General features: G+C 40.5%; 1 pseudogene across 1 annotated transcript; it reads left to right on the top strand.

The window, feature by feature from the left end:
- Positions 1-1,041: 1,041 nt before the first annotated feature.
- Positions 1,042-4,887, top strand: LOC147895571 (uncharacterized; annotated as a pseudogene). Its single transcript, XR_015541963.1, has 2 exons — positions 1,042-2,792; positions 4,102-4,887. The product of XR_015541963.1 is annotated as an uncharacterized LOC147895571 (transcript).
- Positions 4,888-22,625: the final 17,738 nt, after the last annotated feature.

Here is a 22,625-nt window from a genome sequence, read left to right as displayed (position 1 = left end):
TCATTGATTTCGTGTTGCTATAATACTGAAAGGTTGATTGATTGTGGTGATTAAAGCCAAGGTTATCTTATGCTTGAAATATTTCATTACTATTGATAGTGTGAATCCAAGGGAAGAGTAATTGATCGGGCGATGGCATCTGACAAGCATGATCCGTCATATTTTGGGTGTGTAGGCGCAACTCCAGTGAAGCGGGGATGAATAAGGCTTATGCCTAATTTTTGATATTACAAAAACTTATGTACATATTTGAATTTTGGAATATTAGTGGCTTGGCTAAGTGTATAAACTAAAGTTAGAAAAAGCTTTATTTTTAGAAACAGCTAGCTATTCTAGAAGGTGGATGGGCTTTTTGTAAAAGGGTGCATGGAGGAAAGCACAGAGGCCTTTGTATGATTTTTGCTCGGAAGCTTTTTGGGAAATATACATAAATACATAGGAGGTGGAAGGAGAGCACCACTCCTATGGGGGGAGATTGTACCTAGCACGCTTGTTCTGTCTCTTCCGTTTGTGAGTTTTGAGAGTTTGTGCGTATTTTTGAAGAGTGTTGCTGTGTTTTTCAAGGATTTGCAGGTTCCGCGAGCGTTTCCCGTCGCAAGCAGAAAGGGCACCAAGCAATAGTCGATAGGTCCATCATTGAGTGGGACTCAATAGTGTGCCCAAAAACATAAAGTTATGAAAACGAAATTCGTTCGCAAGAGTCCTGTGATTGAGTTGTCCCATAACATCCGCTTATTTGAAGCTGGCAACAAGTATGCAACCAAGCATTGAAGCTAGGAATCCAAGAATTTATTCCTAATTCCAATCCAAAGTAATTGAGGTCCATGCTTGCTATGCCATGCAACCAAGCATTCAAGCTAGGAATTGAAGAATCCATTCCTAATTCCAAAAGTAATTGACTTCCAGGCGTAGCAAGTTCTGTGTAGAGAGAAAAGCAAATAGGTGCTATAGCCTCACTGCTCGTTGGGGCATGCCAAAAATCCAAACAAACAATAGTTGCCTTGTGAGATGAGACAAGAAAGAGATCTAGATGGGAGACAAATGCGTAACGATAGAAATGAAGCAAAGCATATGTTTGTGTCGCGAGTGATTGGTGGTAGCGGAGTCCTGTTGGTGGCTCGCGCCTCCACTCTTCCTCCTCCTCGCCGTGTCTTGCGGTCTCTTGGAAAATCTAGTTACCTTTTGCCTCACTTCCAGCTTCACGCCATCGCCTGTCGCCGCATCATCGAGGATCGTCAATGGGACTCTGATGTCGAACATGCCCTCCACGCTTCTGCTATCCCGCTTTCCGACGGCCTTGCTGTGGAGATCATTAAAGCTCTCTCCGAAGCTAAGCTAGCCCTGCGGTATTTCATCTGGATCACGGAACAAAAGAATTTCGAAGCTAGCCCCAACGTAATCGGTGTGCTCTCCCGAAGATGGAGTCATGAGAAACGGTTTGATGCCTTCTTGAAGACTTTGGACAATGCTCGAAATCGGTTCCGTTCTATGACGCCAGAGTCGTTCTTAGTCTTGCTAATGGGTTATGGCTGGGCAGGAATGGTTGATAAAGCAGTTGAAACTCTTGAACTCATGAAGAATCTCGGTATCAGTCCCAATGCTTCGCACTTTACCTGCCTTTTTGATATTGTAGGAGAGAAGCACTTTGATCTTGTGCTGAAAATTCACGAGCTAATGCTCCAAGCTGGGTTTTCCCCCGATGCACAAACCTACAACAAGTTGGTTTCCGGGCTCTGCATAGCTCATCGTACGGAGGAAGCCTACAATCTGTTTGAGGAAATGAAGGCAAAGGATTTAACTCCAGATGTTGAGACGTATAGAATCGCAGTTACTGTTTTCAGCAGAGCGGGCAAAGTTCTGGAAGTTCTCAAAATCTTTACGGAAATTTTGAAGCATGGGATTTGAACCAAGCGCTACGGCTTGCAATGCTCTAGTTAACGCTCTTTCCATGGCAGGGAAAACGAACGAAGCGCATGGGGTTTTGGCGGTTATGATAGAGGGGGGCTATACGCCCAATCTCGTCTGTCTTACCAGGGTAATTGATACGCTCTGTGACTTAGGAGAAGTGGAAAAAGCTTTCATGCTTTGGAAGAAACTTAGCAAGGAGAGATAACCATTCAAGATTCTCTTGTAAAGGAACTTTGCAATGCAGGCAAATTGGCAGAGGCAGAGGAAATTTTTGAGGAACTTGAAAAGAGGCAAGCTGTACCATCCAAGATTATGTATGTTGCTTTGATCCATGGCTTATGCAAGTTAGGAAGTTTCAGCAAGGCTTGCCAGTCTCTATTAGCAATGCCAGGAAACGTTGGCGTTCCAGACATGAGAACGTTTACTTGGGTTGTAAATGGTCTGTGCAAGGACGGCAACATGGTAGATGCAGCTAGGGTTTTTCATCACTTCACTCGACATGCATCTGCCACGGATCAATCTGTGTGTCATACCCTTTTGGTTGGCTTTTGCAAGGCAGGCAACATCGAAGAGACTTACAAACTTTTGGGATGGATGAAAACGATGAGTGGCTGTCTTGACTCTGACATTTATTATTTAGTCATCGATAGTCTTTGCAAAGCAGAAATGTTAACTGAAGCGTCTAGGTTGTTGCAGGAAATGACCGAAGAGGGCCTTGTTCCTGATGTTTCCTTATACGACCAACTTATCCACGGTCTTCAAAAGCTTCGTGCTAGAAAAGAGGGTGAAACTGCTAACGTACTCGCCTGAAATTCTTGACAGTAACGAATTAATCAAGCAGCTACAGTCGAAGGGGAAGGTTTCTCGGGAAACCTTTTTCTAAGGTATTAATCTATAAGGCCTCTCTACCACATTAGCAATAAGGCTTTACGTGCGTATATTTTTGGCTCGTTGGCATTTGTGGAATTATGATATTTTTGGGCTGAAGTGTCTCCTAAGACAGAATGAGAAACTCATAGACTATGAGTTGGCGGATGAGACTGCTGTTTTTTTGGATGCCACTCCACTAATAACACTCATTTCTTTGAGGGTAGCCTTGGATTTTTTTGGTACTATAGCTGGTGCACACATTAATTGGAACAAATTCGATGGGTTTTGGATCATTGATGAGGACACTCGTGGTTTGGGGGCTAATTTTGGTTTTACATGGATTTAGAGGGGTGTTCCCATCAGATATCTAGGATGCCAAGTCAGTATAGGTTTTTGGATCATTGATGAGGACACTCGTGGTTTGGGGGCTAATTTTGGTTTTACATGGATTTAGAGGGGTGTTCCCATCAGATATCTAGGATGCCAAGTCAGTATAGGTTTTTGGGTGATGAACAAGCATTTTTAGGCCATAAAGATTGGAAATCTGAACCAATACCTATGGGCTCATTATAATGTGAGTGGCTATGTAGCAATTCAGGTTTGCTTGGTGTCAATCTTAGGATCGGTTGACCTAACGGATGCCTGGCTTTTTTCTTTATATTGCCACATTTTTTTGAGGAATCTCAAGCACAATCGCATGTATCATTAGCTTAGGATACGTGTTGGCTCACTGTTAAGACATTGCCTAGCTTGCTATCCAGGGATGTAACTGTTCTCAGCTACAAAGTTGTATCTATTTGCAGCCTAGCTGAAACATCAGCAGTGGGGCACTCTACAGAGTCAGATTTAATTCACACTTTGTGTAGTTGCATGACTTAAGCTATGAACTTAAGCTGATAGTACCTATGGGCTCATCAGAATGTGAGTGGGTAGTAGAAATTCAAGGATCGCCTGCTTTACGTCCAACTTTAAAAAATCTTTGACATAATCTAAATTTGATGACGTCATTAATCAAACCAATGCAAATAAACATCTTTCATTTGTGATCGTTAAGTCCGGAATAGCCTGACTTATACTTATTGACAGAGCCACTGCCAACAAAACACTGGTCCCATAGCACTAGCTGCCCCAAGAGAGTGGGGTATAGAATGGCCGAAAACTGGGAGATTATTGCAATTGAGTGTTTTGAAATCAAAAGTCGATGAGGACGATGCCAAGGCTATTCTCCTTGCTAGTCTGCCTCCTCGGTATTTTGAGATAGTCACAATATTGAGAGTGACTGGATTTTCATGATGTTGTTTCCATGTTGCTGAACGAGGAAAGAAGATGAATCGCTGTTGCCAGGAGGGGAACCTGCGTACTCAGTTGAGGAGAAAAAGAGAGGTGCGACAATTGACAATGGCGGCAAGCGTGGCTGCAACGATTGTAGAAAGATTGGCCATGTAGGAAAATACTGTTATAAGAAACAGCGGGAGGAGCAGCAGAAGAAGCAAAAAGAGAGAGTGTGTTGTGCCTTGTTTTCTGCAGCTGATGAAGTGGATGATAACTAGCGTTTTTGAGAACTTTATGGTGCATTGTTTTGTGATATGGCTCTTGAGAGTAATCACATTGGCTGATATAGTTTCGGTTCTCGAGAGTAAACTGTTCTTTGGCACCTGTTTAAGTTTGTTTGGTTCAGTTGTTTCGTTGATACCTGGCAGTGTGTTGGCAGTTAGTTGCGTGTTGAGTTCTTTCGGTTGATCTGCTCTCCCCTCCATTCGGCTTTAGGGGGGGATGTTAGCTAAACCCCTCGTGGGGGGGAACTTTCCTGTGACTGGCGGCGCATGGTTCACGTGGGGTCTTGGAAAGTGATTGGCCGAAGTTATGCGGCCTTGCATGAGTAAAGATTATTGTAGCTATGATTGGCTGAGGCGGCAAATCAAATACATGGCGGGTACGTGGCAGTCAACATGAACATAGCGAACCGATCCGGGTGCAGTGGTTTCTGCAAAGGGCAAGGAAGGTGGACTTGTGCTCTCCTTTTTGGCTGCGAGCCTGTGTAGAAGTTGGGTTGTTGATTTGATGAGAGTCATTAAGAGGGTGTTCTTCTCCTTGCAGTAATCACAGTCGAGCAGCTGCCCTACGGCTGATAGCAGAGTGCTTTGTGTGTATGTAACGCAGCGACAAGGTCTGTAGAGATGAGCTGTTCGAGTTCAGTCATCAGTCGTGTATCTTGTAGGGTCGATTGTCCCCGACCAAGTCCTGTGTCTTGGGTCTTTGAATCAATACAAGGAAGCTTGGGGTTTTTAATTTGCCGTAACTGTAGCATTATGGTTGTAGTGGTCCGGTTCAGCAAGATGTATTCATTGCATCCAAAGAGACTACTGATGCTGTAAGAGCACCTCCAAGGCATGGCCTCGATGGGCACTGACTACACCTGTGGAAAAGACAGAGGTGTAAGACAGCAATTTGTTCCGTAAATGAATATTGGGCTCCCCATTGGAGGATACAATTCTCTCTCTGCTGACATGATGTCAACGTAGCTTGTTTGGTCACAGAGTAATGATACCTATGCTCTGGTTTGTATTCTTGATAAATATTAGTTACTTGAATCTTTTACATAAATAAAATAGTTCCCCGAACTGCAATTCATGAATAATGCCCATTGGCCACCAAAAATAAAATAAAATTGTTTGCTGTGATGGCCTATGCCTATGATTCCAGTAATCTCAGAATTCAGGGCCGATATTTTGACCTGGCTTTATGAAGAAATTTCATTTTTGCCTTTAGTTCAAATAAAAGCAGGGGATTCAAAGTAACATATTATGGCAGTCCTATTGCTCCAGGGAAGCTGTTCAATGCATGGTTTGGATGTATCCAACAGGTAGACTCTTCTCATCCACATGCTGATTTATGCTGTGTCGAACGAGTGCAGAAGAATGAATGAACTGAAGTAACTAGAAAGCATGAAAGAGTTCACAACACAAGCGTTGTGTATGTAACAAGCATGTAGACTGCATCTGATTCTACACGCTTGTTTACAATGTGTCTAACTGCATACAGAAGGGTGAATGACCTGAACTAACAAGAAAGTATGAAAGAGTTCACCACAGTACAACCATTGGGCCTCTCCTGTGAGAGCTCTGCAAAATTACAAATTCAGGGGTCCTAGTGGCTTCCCTTTAAGCGGCAAGGTGGAGACCCTACTCCATTATTGCTTCCCCAAAAGGCTTTATACAATCTGTGATGGGCTGCCACGTTAGCTGCTTCTCTATCACTCCAAGCTGCCTTAGTCTGATAAATGGTTGGATCAGGAAGGAGACTCACATGCCCTGCTTTTATAGTTACAGATATAATTTTCTTCAATTGAATGTATGTTTTCTAAATTTTAAAGAAAAAGAAATGAATATTTTTTCAGCAATATAGATAGTGGTTCATTCCTTCAACGAAAAAATCCAATTAGTTGGAATCCAACTCTCGTACAATAACAAACTGTAAATTTTTTATTTTGTTTGAAGGCTTAATATACAACTTTTCGTCTTGTCAAATAAATATTAAAGCACTGGTTATAACGCCAGAGCTTCTGAAAATATAGCTCTTTTTAGGCCTTAATACACGACCACCTGCTGCAACGAGAGCCTCTCAAACTTGAGCCAACAACATTACTGACCAAACTGACGATTTAGCCCAATACAGATAAAAATGTTGGAAAAACGAACTTAAATCCTCACACAACTCACTTTGCAGGGTTATAAGAGGGTTTTGGTTACACCTTATAGTGGGGTTAGTACAGTGACTTAACACACTATAGAAAATAAAAATGGCAGCTAAAAATGGACAAGGTAGCAAGATCAAGCTATGGAGGATCAGTTAGAGAAAGACCAAAGATAACTAAGATTCAATTAGAGGCCAGAGCACACTCCAGCACGTGTTACCAGAGACACAACAGCAAACAAAGAAACGTGCTTTACATTTTAACGGTGTAGTCTACAACTATGAACAGGGAAAAAAAGCACTTTTCTATGATAACACGCTGTGGATGATAAATTGCACATTACAACATCACTCACGCACAAACTGTTACAGAAAGTGGTTCTTCGAATGCGTGCCTTGCGGGAAGGTGAAGAAAGAAGAAAACAAAAGCAAATACGACAATCTGGTAGAAACGTAGAAGCGACTCTCAGTGCTTTCGTAATGTGCCATGAAGACAAAAAAGCAAAAGAACATGAAGAGCAACAAGTATAATTACAAGTAACCACCTTCATACACCACCATCCTGGGCCTGTGAAACGAACATCAACCTAATCAAAACCAAATCACAGGTGATGAAAATCTTATGTTCCACCCAGCCAACCCCTCTCAACCCCTCTGTTAGCAAGCTCAAAATCAAGTCTCACGTGTGCTCTTCTTGCACAAAGCCTAGATGATTCTCCATGCCACGTGTCAATGTTCGAGGAACCTCCTTTCTTGGTACACCATTTTACCTCTCTCTTGGAGTCCGTGTATTTGGCTTTACACATTTTCCTAGGACCCTGACCTTTAGAACCATCTAGTGAGTGCCAATTCGCCCTCAGGAAGGACCTTTCCTTCAACCACATACTTGAAACACAATGAAATATATAACGAAAGTTGGTCCTCTAAAGAAAAAGGTCGAGCCACCATTCTGAGGTCATGTTATCTTGAATTGAGAATGACATTCCTTCCCTCTTCAGGCATTTGTGTCCTCCATGAAAAATATGGGAATGCTCCCCGCATTTGGTATATGGATTCTTTCGATTGCATAGTTGCATTGTTCCTCGGTCCAAGATTCTTGTTGGTTGGTGCGTTCCATTATTCTCTATCTCCTGAAACAAAACAACACCCTCGATTAGTGTGTCACTTGGTGCAACAACTTCTTTAAACAAGAAACATGAACAGTGGGTGCACCTTACAACCTTGTGGTAATTCCAATTTATAGGCCAGCTTGCCTATTCTTTTGAGAATTAATCACGGCCCACAATATCGGGGTGATAACTTACCACAATCTCCTACAGCAAAAGACTAGACTGTGAAGGAATTATGAGAAACTTTTTCTCCTTCCTTAAATTCTCTAACAGATCTATTTTCATCCGCATATGCCTTAGCTCTATCCATAGCTTGGCGGATGTTAGCTCTTGTAAGTGCTAGCATCTCTCGCATCTGAACAACGTAGTTCGTGGCACTAGGCACTTTATGAGGTATTCCAATCGTACTTGGATTTGATGGTCTATAACCAAAACGGACTCATCACAGCGGTACACAAATGTTTTCTATCAATGTAGCAAATTGTAATAGTGGCAACCACTTGTCCCACGTATGTTGCCTCAGTGAAACATATGCTATAAGCATATCCTCTAAAGTCTGGTTGACTATTTTCGTCTGACCATCTGTTTCAGGATGATCCCCACTACTTATTCCCAACTCAACCCTTAATGCCTCAAATGCTGCAGTCCAAAATGATAGGTAAATTTAACGTCCCTGTCTGACACTATGGATTTTGGTAGTTCATGTAAACAAAATATATGTTTAATAAACAAATCCCCCACTTGCGGGGCACTAACAGACTCCCTAGTCGGAATGAAGTGAGTCATCTTGGTAAAACAATCAACCACCACAAGGATAGAATCATATCCACCTTGTGTTGTAGATAGACCAACTATAAACTCCATGTAAACGCACTTCCATCTACCTAATGGTATTTCCAAGGGTTGTAATCGGCCAAGTGACCTCACACGCTCTACCTTGATACGGAAAATGTGTCATATATTCATGAATAAGCTTTTTCATTTTTTGCCAAAAGAAATATCGCTTCATGAGATCGTATGTCTTCTCAACACTTGTCCCGCACACGGGCTATCATGGCATTGTTGAATGACCCTGTGCCTAAGATTATTCTGATTAGGTATTATTACCTTGCCATTTCGTTTCAACATACAATCCGCTACGGTATATCTTGCATAGGTTTGGCCTTTTCTGCATGCCAGGTCGTCCTTTTCTTTGGGTTTAAGCACATAAGCCTTAGGCCAAAGACTTTGGACGAACTCGTCCACTTTCTGAGTTTCTCTAATCTCCCTCATTAGAGCAATATCTAATACCGTGAAACTCATATTATGCATAATGTGCAACAACGCATCAACAACTTTATTTTCCTTCCCTCTTCGGTACTAAATTGTCATGTTAAACTCTTGCATGAGTTCTACCCACCTATCTTGGTGGCCTCTCAAGTCAGGTTGTTTATAAAAATGTTTCAGAGTATCGTGATCTTCATTTGCATAGAACTCTTAACCATACGAATAATGCCTCCATGTTTTCAAAGCATGGACAATAGCATACAACTCTAATTCATGACTTTGCCAACTTCATTTTGGGAGGGAGAAAGCTTATTGCTTTCAAAGGCTATTGGTCTTGGAGGAGAATTGCTCCATCCGCAGTGCCAATTGCATCAATTTCTATGAAAAATGGTTTCTGATGATCAATAATTTTTAGCACAGGTCCTAAGGCCACACCTTGTTTGAGGATGTTAAAAATTTCTTGTTGATTCTGTCCCCATATAAAGGGTACTTTATTTAAGGTTAGATTAGTCAATGGAGATAGTATCTCAGAATACCCTGCGATATGCCTTCGATAAGATTGGACAAATCCCAATAATGACCGCAAAAGCGATCAAACTTTGAGGAATAGATCAGGTGAATATCACAACCACTTTCTTTGGATCCATTTCCACCCCATCAGGAATATTCAAGTCTTACCATGCACATCATAGTTTTCTTTTTATTTACATATAGATTGGCTTTCCTCAAAGTATTGAACACTATTCTTAAGTGTTCATGATGTTGAGAAATACTTTTATTGAAAACAAGGATATCGCCAATAAAATGTACTGCAAACTTCCTGATATATGAGTGTAGTAAATCATTCATAAGCATGACAAATGTAGCTAGAGCATTGGTAAGTCGAAACAACATTACCAAAACCTCATAATGTTCGAACCTACTTCTAAAAGCGGTCTTATGCACATCCTCGGCTCTAATTTGGATTTGATGGTAGCCACACTAAAGGTCTATCGTGCTGAAAGTTATGGCACTATGTAATGCATCTAGCAAGTCCTTAATATGAGCAATTGGATACTTGTGCTTAAAAGTGAAATTGTTCAGTGCTCTGTAATTATAGAGACGAAATGTAGTGTCTTTCTTTTTCTTCAATAACACAAGCAAATCAAAAGGTGAGAAACTGGGCCGAATCTGCCCCAGCTTGAGGTATTCCCTCTAGTTGCCTTCACACCTCAGCTTTTTCAGTAAAACGTAAACTATAGGGAGGCCTATTTACAAGTTCTTGTCCTCGGGGTAAGTTCAATTTTATGCTGAACATTCCACTCTAGAGGTGAACCATAAGGCAACTCATCCCTAAAACAATCAAAGAACTCCTCTACAATCTGATCAGCCAACTTAGCCATCTCTACATGTTGGGTAACATCAGTGCTAGTCAATGGACCATCAAATCAACTCTACCGATGCTGTACAAAGAAAGAAAACTCTATAGAAACTAATGGTCCTTGAGGAAAATCATTTTCACCATGTAAGACATATAGCACATCGTTCATCTTGAATTGATAAATGTGTTTTCTCCAATCTATGGCGGATTCTTCTTAGAATGCCAAGCCTTTCCCAGAGCTATATCTGTGTGACCAGTTTGGTCATTTTGAAATCCATCTTCTCCACATAATCCTAAATCTGAAGTTCCAAATGGGTAACCATTTGGTCCCATACTTAAGCTAAACGTCCATCTGGCATCCTGATCGTATATGCATAGTTAGATGGACTAGTCTTTAATTTCAGCCTTTTTACGAGCTTAGAGTTAATTACATTTATGCGTTGATGCCGAGTCAAGCAACACAATGATGTCATGATTGGCCACATTCCCTTTCATCTTAATTAACTCTGTGTTGCTAAAGGCCATATACCCATTGCTGTGGGCTTAGATAGGATATTATCAGATGCACTGTTTACTAACTTATCAATAGACACACACAATAGAACATGTACTGACCTTTGACAAGATCCCGCTAGCTTAATCTTCATCTGGTTGGCTCGAGGACTTCCCTCCATTTCCATGTCGCACTCTGAGATCACCATCTCATCCATTAAACGATCCTTGTTTCGTGGACAATCTTTCCACCAATGAGGTAGATGGCATCCAAAACACAAGCCTTCTCTCCTCACTTTTCTTTTTGTTCTGAGATCAAAGAAGATTTTGACCAAGCCCAGGCTACCATTGGAGTTACTTTTCTTTTCACCCCTATGGTGGTACATGGTTTTGAAGGAGTCTTAATTGGCTTTGCCTACTTGGCTTGGCCACTAGGCTATGAGACACCGCCTTTGCTAAACCACTTCTTTTTAAACCCACTCTTCTTCAGGTACTCATGCCCGAGGCCCAACCTGCACAAACCCACTTGGTCTATTCCCTTTGGCATCCTCATAGTTTAGAGATAGTTTAAAGGCTATGGCAATCTCTTCATCTAAAGTGTTTGCATTCCTAGCCCGAACTTCCATCTTGACCCTATCTTTTAGTTTGAAAATAAAATCCTTTACTTGCACTGACTGAGCTAGAGGTTTGTAAACCTTCATTACACATTCTCAAAATTTATCACTGTATTCAACCACAATAAAACATTTCTCTAGCAAAGGTTTCTATACTGATCCCAAGATCATGATGCTTTGTTAGGAGGTAAGAAATGTTTTCTTATTTCTTTCTTAAGCACCTCCCAAGTAGTGGATGCCACACCATCCCTTTGTTTTTTAATCCACCACTTATCTGCTGCCTCATTAATCGTATGTGTGCCTCACAAATTTTCTTCATGTCATTCTTGATTTCATAAATGGTGAAAGCCTCTTCCCATTTGTGCAACCAAGCTTCTATGACATCAGAGCTATGGTCAGTCATCTGTCCAGAATACTTTTCAGGCCTAATATCTTTAGAACGGTAATGCCCTCCCCCAAATAAACCTACCCTAATAAACCTGCTCGAATGGTACCTACCTTCGACTTTACACATGTTAGCCTGTAAGCCCCCTCACCACCCCTTTGGCAACCAAGAAGGAGGAATTCCCCCATAAAAAGTGGCCCCACTCGCAAAAAATGGCTCTCCCCATTTTCCATTGGGGTGAGCTCGCTCTTCGAATTGGACTAACATACCAAGGTCAATGCATGATCAGGTATAGTCAATCGTGAAAACTATTTTTGGGAAAGTTTTGGGGCCACGACATAATGCACTGGTGGGCATATTTTGAATTTGGGGTAGACTGATACTCTTGTCGAAAATTTTCCTGGCATGATGATTGCATTATTGGCGTAATAATGAGACATAATCTATCAAAACGTGCTGTTCAGAAAACCGCAGAGCTTGACACATGTCACTACATGAGCAGTTATGCCCTCCTTTGCACAATCTCTATGCTGCATCTTTGTACATCACACTGCCCACAGTTTGTCTTGCCATCTACCCGTTGCTCGCCACTTGTTACCTACCCGCATCTCCCATTGTCATCTACCCATAGCTTGCCACCTGTCATCTACACGCAACTCTCATGTGCTAATTTTTATTTGCAACCTTCTGTTTACGTTGGCTTGGTGCGACCACCGTGCTAGTTCTTGGAGGTGGCTATAGTTACTCCTAATTAAACCAAGGAAAATGTATTTATGTTAATTGGCTAGGTCATGTGAGACCCACATTGGAGTCCCGCAATTTTTCATATATTTCGCATCGAGTTTAAAACAAGTGATTAAAAACTACTCCTAAATGAAGGAAAATGTATTTCCTTTTGCAACCACTATGCTGGTTCTATTTTGGTGCGGGTTGTAGTTAATCTTAAATCAAGGAAAATGTATTTCCTTGCAACCACCACACTAATTCTTGGAAGTCTTTTAGTGCTACTTGCAATTAATCCTAAAACCAACGAAAATGTGTTTCCTTGTGCACCAATTGCTTGTGCAACAACTGCAACCAACAATGACCACTACCACCAATGATTGCTACTAGCAACAATTGGGATAATAGTATTATTTATATTTAAGTTGAAACTTAAATCCAGAAATAATAGTATTATTTTATATTTAAGTTGAAACTTAAACCCGGCATGTAAAGGTAATTTAGAAATTGCTGCATTGAGCAAAAATAAAAGATATTACATCTACATCTAAAGACAGTTTCTAAAAACTGTCAACTTATGAGAGGCTCATGGAGCAAAAAGTGAACAAAAGAGACTGCATCTACATCCAAAAATAGTTTATAAAATCTGTCAACTTAGTAATTGCTGAGAGTCTCATGGAGCAAAAATTGAACAAAAGAGATTACATTTAATAAAAACTTAGCCATTGTGAAGAGCCTTAGAGCCCAAAAGATTACATCTGGTGAGGATAACCACTCAGCCATTGTTGTGGTTATGAGCCTCATTGAGCAAACGTTGCAAAGAGGATATTTGCATAACTCAGTTTTGCCGATTGCTAATAGAACAGTATACATTCTCATATTCAAAGGCCAGCCCACCTTCTTGCATTCAAATTTTTGGGGAGCTGATGGAGGAGACAATGGAGAGGCCAATGACCATACATAATCGTAGGACTTAGAATTCACCCCCCCCCCAACAACACGAGAAAACTCTGCTATGAAAATCCTTAGTTGTTCATCAACGTCTCTAGGGAATCCATAGAGCACATCCATAAAGAGGCCAGCTGTGTCCATGCCATCTAAGGTGGCAACATGGAGATGTGGGGGAATCGATGAAGATTATGAAGACATTCCAGAAAAGCAGGCATTTCGAGTCCTGGTGAGTGCAACACAATGACCTTGTACGAGAAAGCATACAAGATTGGATCACATTGTATTGAGGGCAGGTAGTAAGGTTGGCTTTGTTTCCCATAGTTCCTGGCATGGTGAAAAGAGTGGGTGAACAGAGAGTGGATGAGCAGGGGAGCAGATGAGAGTTGGAGGGAGAATGGAGCAAGGTTGTCGATCAAGGGCGGATGAGATCTGGAAGAGGGAGCCTGGAGCAAAGTAGCAGAGTAGGGATGGATGAGAGCAAAGTAGCCAAATCATGTTTGGGGCCAAGTTTAAATAGTAATAGTGGCACTTTAATATTAATAAGCCACCTAAAATAAATCAAAATTTGAGCCACCACTATGACTGGAGGCCTGGTGGTGCCATCCAAATAATCATGAGCCATCTTAATAAGCCACCTTTAATAAGGCACCTTCAAATAATCAAAATTCAAGCCGGCACAGTTTACTAAAGGCTCGATGGTACCATCCAAATAATCATGAGCCATGTTCAATTAATCAAAATTTGAGCCTTCATCATTAAAGGTGAGGACATTGTGGTGACTGCAACTAGATTGCTTATTTTGCCCAAAAAATAATTCCGGAGCTACGAGAGAGTTTCAAGTCAAGGGATGCAAATCGACGGGTAGAGAGCAGCCATCATAGTGGAGGAGACATTGAGAATGTGCAATATTGGAAGGATATGTACAAGTCCATGGAATCAGATTGCACTAGGGCTATGCAATAGCTTTCCATGGCTTTTGAAATTTATGACAAGGAGTATTCTGTCTTGTCTGAAACCGGTCTGAAACCCAACAAATAGTGGAACTCTTGGAAGTTGCCTATAGAGAAGCTGATACACAATTTCACCAGGTTCAAGAGCAGTTGTTGGTAGCATTAGTCAGAGGTGTTGCAGTGAGTGAGCATCAAGTGGAGATGCTACAAAAGAATGTCCACACCCTTAGGATGAGGCAAGTTGGAATCAAGAAATAACTTGCTAATGCACAGGGTCAGTTGGAATCCACAATAGTTGAAATGGATGACTATCCTCTTCTAATGTGGTAAGGTAAGAAGTGCAGGGCCTACTGTTTTGCACATCATAAATGAGTGCATGATCCGATAGACCAAATTCTATGGATGCAATCTCGATTTACAGAGAACCTCGTCGTGGTTGCCATCGTGGAAAGATCAATTGTGCTTTCCTATTGCATCTATCCGAAGCAAGAAATGAGATGCTACATCAGAAATCGCCAGGTGGCTTTGCCAAGCAAAAAGAAAGGGCCTTCAAAATCCCCTTGAAACAAGAGAGCCTGGAGCAAAGAAATGCAACGTTGAGCCTCGGGAAGAAGGGCCGATCTCCCCAACAAGCTCAAAGTGACCTGATGAAGGAAGCTCAAAGTAGAAATTAAAATGTGGAACCAAAACCTTGAAGGAAAGGAGCAAGAAGGGCCTATCCTCCTAGTGACTAGATGTACCTAAAAGACCTCCAAGTGATAGGATGTAACAAAAGACCTCAATATATGAGATGTATCTGTTCAATTATTAATGAAACCACTATTTAATTACTGCAAGGGTTGCCAAATGTTTGCGGCCATTCAAATGTTTTAGGATCTTCCTTCTACAGCCAGTAGGGAATGACATGCTGGTAGCAGTCGGCAATGATGCAAAATGTCGCCAAGCTACTTTAGGATCACAACCAGCATGATGGTGGTATAGCATAAGTGGTCTCATAATTTATGATCACAAGAAGCAAGGTGGTAGTACATGATAAGTGGTCACTAGTGCAGTGGTTGGTTGCATAGAATATATGGGCCCTTGCGGGGTCCCTTTTAGGGGCAAGGGCCATATCAGCATGCCATTGGAGATATAGGGCATGTCGATATGGTCTTTGCCCCTAAAGGTAGGGCCATATTGACAATTGCATTTATCCAAGCTATTTTGGGGTCACAATGGTTTTCTTCAAAAGTATTACAAGATGAATGTGGTCACCAATCTGGTCGTTTTACAAGATAGGTGGCATACATTTTATTTATTTTTATATATACCTTTTAAGAATAGAACACATGCAATTGTTTGAGATTACTAAAAAAGCACTGTGGATTAGTGGTTGTAAAACAAGCTCATTGGGGATTTACTATTTGGCATGTACATTCAAGAAGCACAGTGGTTGTAAAACAAGTGCAGTGGGGATTTACTATTTGGGTTTTACATAAAACAAGCATAGTGGTTGTTAAACCAATGTGGTGGGTTTGGGATTTATCCATTTTTCCAAGATAAGTGGAATAGATTTTCCTTAAAATGCATTTTCTGTACTGTCTTAGTCATCCACTACTCCAAGACACCCCATGCTGTGCTCATGCGTGAGTAACTCCATTGTGAAGATACTCTTGCCCTTATTTTATCTAGGCACAGCTTGCAATTGGAACTTAACAGCTCTTACTAGATGAGAGTATAAAAATGTTTGCAGACTCTTATATAATAGTTCATAATTGTGGCCCTTGGATGTTTTTTTGTACCAGACAACTCCAACTACTACATCCCACTTCTTGTAGCTTGTTCTCCAATGATCCTCAAATGATTACTCAAGCTTATGCTTGGGCTTGGTTCATTGTAATACAATGTATGGGTCATCTTCCTCGTTCTCCCTAGAGTCAGCAAAACGATAACTGCAAAGTTATCCTTCTCTTCCGAACAATTAGTGAGGTCATCAAAAGACTCCCCAAAATTTGGTGAGTCATCGTTTGTCTCTCCATTGTTTGTCACAACATCTTCACATAGAGGGAAAACTTGAACTATCTCCCATCTCTTCATAGTTGCAATGTCCTTGCAATTGTCATGATCTCCTCTAATGCACGCACTATAGAAATAAGAAGGTTTTCTTGTCTTGAGCACGTGGTTGTTTGAAAATACCCATATGCTATGTAAACTACGAGTTCCTTTGATGGCCTCACAATCATGTCTACTTCTCTTTTGCACCTCATTTACGTTCACTTCATGGAACACTTTGTGCACAACATTATTCTTGATGCTTTGTCTACTATATGTTGATTGTATCCCTGTGGCCATATTACAACATCATGGGCATCATCGAGCTTTTCTTAAGGGCATGTTAGTTGGTTTTTGAATAGACCTTGCTTAATAACTGCACCACATCTGTCATGTTCCTCCTTGCCATGGCTAGAGCCAAAGAAATTCCACATCATGTTTAGACTGCCTGGTCAGGGATTTAAACCTTGAGACAAAGTAGAGTCCACGGGATGATTTAAACTGAGAGAAAGCACCATTTGACCACACCCAATGTTGTTTTATATTTTCTTATACATGGGGATCATAATTTTTTAGCCATTCCCAATGCAATAGAAAAGCATGCTACACAAATAAGGTGTCATCTTCCCTATCATCCAAAATGTAGAAATGGTATGTGTGTTGCACTAACCTAGACTCCAAGTCAGCAAGGAGATTGGCAGCAGTCATACAAGGAAGAAGCAAACGACAGTATGTGATAGGAACTAGAATTGATATCTACTTGTTGTACCAATGAGCACTTTGTATCTCATCTTGTTCTTGAAATGAGTAATTTTTGGCAAAATTTATGACAGAGACAATAGTGTCATGGGAAAAATTGGCAAGGCGCTTCCTGAACTACTTATCTTGCCAGTTGGCGATGAAATTGTGAAGCACAAATTTTGCGATGGATTTTGAACCAAGTACTCTACAAACTCCCTCGGCTTAGTGTTCTCATACAATAGTAGCCATCTCTTTTTCTCAGATCCTTCAACATTGGCATGCTCAAATCTCCTCCATTTTAGAGCAGTAGAGTTATCTTCTCTCATTTCATTTGGGCAGATATCATATTGCCTCTTCTTTAGGTTACAGTCCGTGCATGTGGCACGAATGCATTCAATACAGTGCCACTTAGAGTCTCCCTTTGGATAGAGACTACTGGCCCCCACAGAGAACTTAGGCTACAAAACTTGGTCTCCCTTACAACACATGATGAGGATTTGGGAGGCCTAGATCAATGAGACATGGGCATCTATCTTCGTGGAGTAATTCTCCAACATGACCAGATCTCAAGTCATTCAAAGCTTTACAGGCTAGGTCAAAGTCTAGGTGTGTTTTACAACAACACACAATCCCGTCCTTGAGTCTTCTAACATACAAGGGCTTACAATGCTCAAAGATCCTTTGCCCAATCAAAAGGTCAGGATTCTGAGCCATAGACTTCACTAGATACAACTCTATTTGCTCACCCAACCACCCAACATGCAAGAGATTGAATTTTGTTGTTGAAACAAAAAAATGGTCTAATGAAGCTAATTAAACTAATCAAGCTACTAGAGATCAAAACAATTTCACTACTACAAAACAAAATAATTTCAACCCCCGGGTTGGTTTAGGATAGACACATAACTGTACTAGCTCGTGTTGTGACCACTGGGTTGGTTTAGAACAATCACACTACTAATTAAACTAATCAAGCAAGTCCAAGCATGACCCGAACTAGCCCAAAAATTAAACCAAACTACTTTAACTACTAGTAAAATATACTAGTTTAACTACTAGGAAACATAACAACTTCAACCACTGGACTGATCATTAATTAATTTTGTTGTTGCAAAAATATTTTTTTGTTTGTTTTCTATTTGATCACACTAGTTTAAAATAATCATAGAGCTCCTGTTTGAGCTAAACCAGCTCGGTGATATATTGCATGATGTTCCAACCCTTGGCTGGTTTAGAATAATCACATATCCAAGCCAGCTTTATTATTAGTATATGACCCAAACAAGCCCAAAAATTAAACTTTAATATTTGATTACTACAAAATACAGTAGTTTCATCCAACCATTGGCTTGGTCATTAATTATTTATATTTGTGCATTATATTTCTATTTCAACCACGCTGGTTTAGGATAGTTGCATAACTCTTATTTGACCTAAGCCAGCTCTGTGATATTTCCATGATGTTCCAACGACTTAACTAGTATTTAACTACTAGGAAACACATCATTGATTTAGGACAATCACATTAAGTCCAAGCTAGCCCAATTTAGAAATTAGACAATTAAACTATTCCAAAACTCATTCATAGACAACCATCAGGCTGATGAAATATATTGTTGTTCAACCATGATGGTTTATCTAAACCATCAGGGTGATATATGCATGATATTCCAACCATCGGGTTGGTTTATGACAATCACATTAAGTCCAAGCCATAGCAGTTTAGACATTAAGTTAAACAATTAAACTATTCCATAACTAATGTTTGACCTAAACGAGCAAGGTTATATATTTCTTGATGTTCCAACTACTGGGCTGGTTTAGGACAATCACATTATAGCCCAATTTAGAAATTAAGTTAAATAATTAAACTATACCAAAACTCATTCACACACAACCACTAGGTTGGTTTAGGCCCTGCATTGTGTCAAGCATGTGTATGATGTGCTCATCCCACTATTGCATCCCGTCTAATGTTTGTAGATGTCCTTCTTATTTGGAGAAACTCTTGTATTCACTTCGAATTTTAGGGTGTAGGATAAAGCTTGTGAAGAACCAAGACTGGTATTCACCTAAATGGCTTGATGTTGCTGCCTCAAATGCTCCCACCAAAAGTGAGACCACAGCTCATGTTCTTTGCTTCGATGGAAATGATCGAATGCATGCATTTGCAACCCCTTCCTACTGCTGCTCAATAAGGAGTCTTCTTTCTTCTCGTTGTTTCTCCCTCCGCAAATGTTGCAAAAGTGGCTTCCATTTCCATTTTGATAACGTGCCATTTCTTTCCTAGCCCCACAATTTGTTCCTTGTGCCTTGACCAAGCTTTTCAGCTTTCCTATCTCGCAGCCTCTATCTGGTTCTCTTGCAAGCCATGCGAAGCTGCATCTTGCCATCGATGCCATGGAGATGATCAATGAACTGCTACTAGAACAAAGACTAGCTAGCTTGTGAGGCAAGCAAAGAATAGAAGACAACTTATTCGAGTAAAGAAGATAATGCCAAACCAAAAGAATGAGGTCAGGTCAGGTTGCCTCTACACAGGGTGGTTGTAGAGTGGCAGGAGGAGAATGTACTTTGCAGGGCGGCATGATGAGGAAGCACTTTAATATTTGAAGATTTGTTGGGCAAGGTGTGAAAAAATTTAAAAGTGCTCGGGGATACCAAAATTTACAGCCGGCCATGATTTCCCCCCTTGGGTGATACACATCAATAAAATTGGATATACTGATCGCCCTCAAGCAAGTGCAATGTGGCCCAAATTGCTTCAAAATACAAATACGCCAAAGGGCACACTATCGGGTTTGATGTTGCAAGAGCTAAGCTCGATGGTTGAAATAGTAGGCTAAGCTAGATATTTGACAAATATGAAGGTTTAGTCCAACTGTGTACAACAATCAGGATAGTTACAACCACCATGCATGTTGTTGTGGTAGTAAGTACTATGTACTTGGCCAACCACACCATGCAAGTTGTTGTAGTGCGAGTGTTTACAACAATCAGGTGGATAAAAACTAGAAATTGTAGAGAGGAACAATGCTTAGATTGGAATTCTATGCTCACAAAGATGTGATCATCATTGTTCTATTAGCGTTCACTTTCTATTGTTGGCCCTATTGTAAATTCATTGAGAGAAGTGCATGAGAAGGGTTTCATAGAGAAGGATCTAAACAATTGCAATTATATGCTGGATTTCACAAGGGATGGTGCATCAATGTGGAGTTAAAGGTTTATTTTTTATGTTGGTTACATGTATATGCGGAACAAAATTTTGATGTTGTTGAATTCATTGTTATATCCTATACTCTTTAGGATACATGCTTCACCTACAGCCAAGCAGCAAGTAATATAAAATCCCTCATTTGCAACAAACTCATTTGCAAATTTGGACACTACTTTTGATAGGTTGGGTGAGAAAATGTTCCACTTAGGACACTTGAGGGAATCAATTTTTGCCACTCCCAGTGATGTCAAAAAGTCAGCCCACACCAATTTGGCCACATGTATGAAAGGATCTCCTTTGTAGGAAAGATCATGCGGCAATCACCCTATCAAAGAAACGTAACCACCTGCAAGTACCACCACACATTTTCAAAAGCATAAACAATTTGACGTGAGGAAAAACCACTTGTAATGCTCTCGTTCCAAATCTTATTCCATATTTTTAGTCTCATGTTTAAGATTGGAATGGGTACTAAAACTTAAAGACAAAGTTTGTTGAATTTCGTTGTTCAACAATGCATAAATTATGGGTTAGGCAAGATATCTATATATAGAAATGGCCTAAAACTCACAAAGAACGGCTACACCTAAACAAATAATGACCCATCATTGATGATCCCTAGCCTCACATGCTCCCCACATCCCATCTGGGCCCCATGAATCACAATCGTGATTCCCCTTTCCCCTCTCTTCTAAAAGCAAAGTCTAAGTCTACATTGCTAGTGAGATTTTCCATCACCTCTAGGGTGGTCTCAAGCTAGTAGGTGAATGCCTGAGGGAGCGAGCCATTTTCCTTTGTTGAAAATGAGACCAAGGGCATTTTCATGCATTGAGGTCCATGGGGGCTAGAACCAAGATTTGAAAATGACCTTGAATGTGACCTGCACATCATTTTCTCATTGCCACATCACCTTTTTCATTCTTTCAAGCTTGGGATAGACTATGAAAATTGACTCATCCCATGCTAAGATGGGACTTCTAAAAAGGAAAAGCACTTGATTAGACGAATGGGACTTATGAAAAGGAAAAGTGCTTGATCGGACAACTTGGATTTTGTTCCAGCCATTCACGAGACCTTGACGCTTTGTAGGGCTTATGATATACATATCTGGGGTAGCAGTATTACCACCTATAATAGTATCATTATGAGTTATAATAGTGCTATTACTGCCAATAACAATACAATTAAGACCTGTAATAGTCCTATTACTAGCAGTAACAATACGATTAGGAGCTGTAATAGCCTATTACTGTCAATAATAGTACCATTATTGATGGTAATAGTATCATTATCACCTATAATTGTACCATAGTAGCTATTAAAATTTCCATAAAATTTATCACTTATAACTTTAATGAAGGTAGTAGTATCCTTACCATACTAGTGATAGTTCTTTAGTATTTAGCTTTTTCAAATCGAGAAACTTTATCCATGATTGCATGTATCATTGCATGAAATTGTTCAGGTATGTAAATTACACAAAAAATGCATGTGATTACATGAATATGTAGTTCCTTGTCCATTCCATGATGGAACCAATCATAACTCTTTGGTTTTTAGGTCGGGAGCATTTGTCCATGATTACATCTATCATTGCATGAAAATGATGTTCATGTATTTAAACCACACAAAAAATGCATCTGATTACGTAAATATGCAATTCTTGGTCCTTGGTCCATGATGGAACCAAGCATACCATAAAGATCCATTGCAATTAAAGCCCTTTAGCTATAACAATTATAGGGTCAACCACAGAGGTCTACTTGGACATAAGGGGACAATGATTTTACAAGATTGCCTCATAATTAGGAAGCCCCCTCCCCCAACCTTTTCAAAAAAAAAAGAAAAGGAAAAAGAGCTTACGCTTTGGTCTAGAGGAGGGTTTGCATACTAAATTGGGATTTTCTATATGACAAGCATTTATAATATCCCTCACATGCTTGAGGAAAGGTAAACAAGTGAAAACTAGAGAAATATGAGAATATGAGAATGAATATTCTATTAGAGACAAGCTCTCAATGGAATGAAGCTCCCACTCTTTGGGGTTTAGTGTTCAGTTCACATTAGTGTTCATGTGATTGTTCTCCTTGGTTCCATGACCCCTCAATGTGCTAGCATGCTCTAACCTTGCAATATCCCATCCTCCCCCTTCCTCTCCTCTCCCTTCCTCCTCCTCCTCCTTCTCCTCCCCTCTCTTCCTCCTCCTCCCCTCTCCTCCTCCTCCCTCCTCCTCCTCCTCCTCCTCCTCCTCCCTCCTCTCTCCTCCTTTCTTATTTGCCTCCTCTCCCCTCCTCCTCCTCCCTTCACTTCCT

Source organism: Dipteris shenzhenensis, chromosome 13 (assembly GCF_047967505.1).
Source record: "Dipteris shenzhenensis isolate YYH24624 ecotype China chromosome 13, Dip_SZ_1.0, whole genome shotgun sequence".
In the NCBI taxonomy this organism is placed as follows: Eukaryota; Viridiplantae; Streptophyta; class Polypodiopsida; order Gleicheniales; family Dipteridaceae; genus Dipteris; species Dipteris shenzhenensis.
This window is presented reverse-complemented; position numbering and strand designations above follow the sequence as displayed.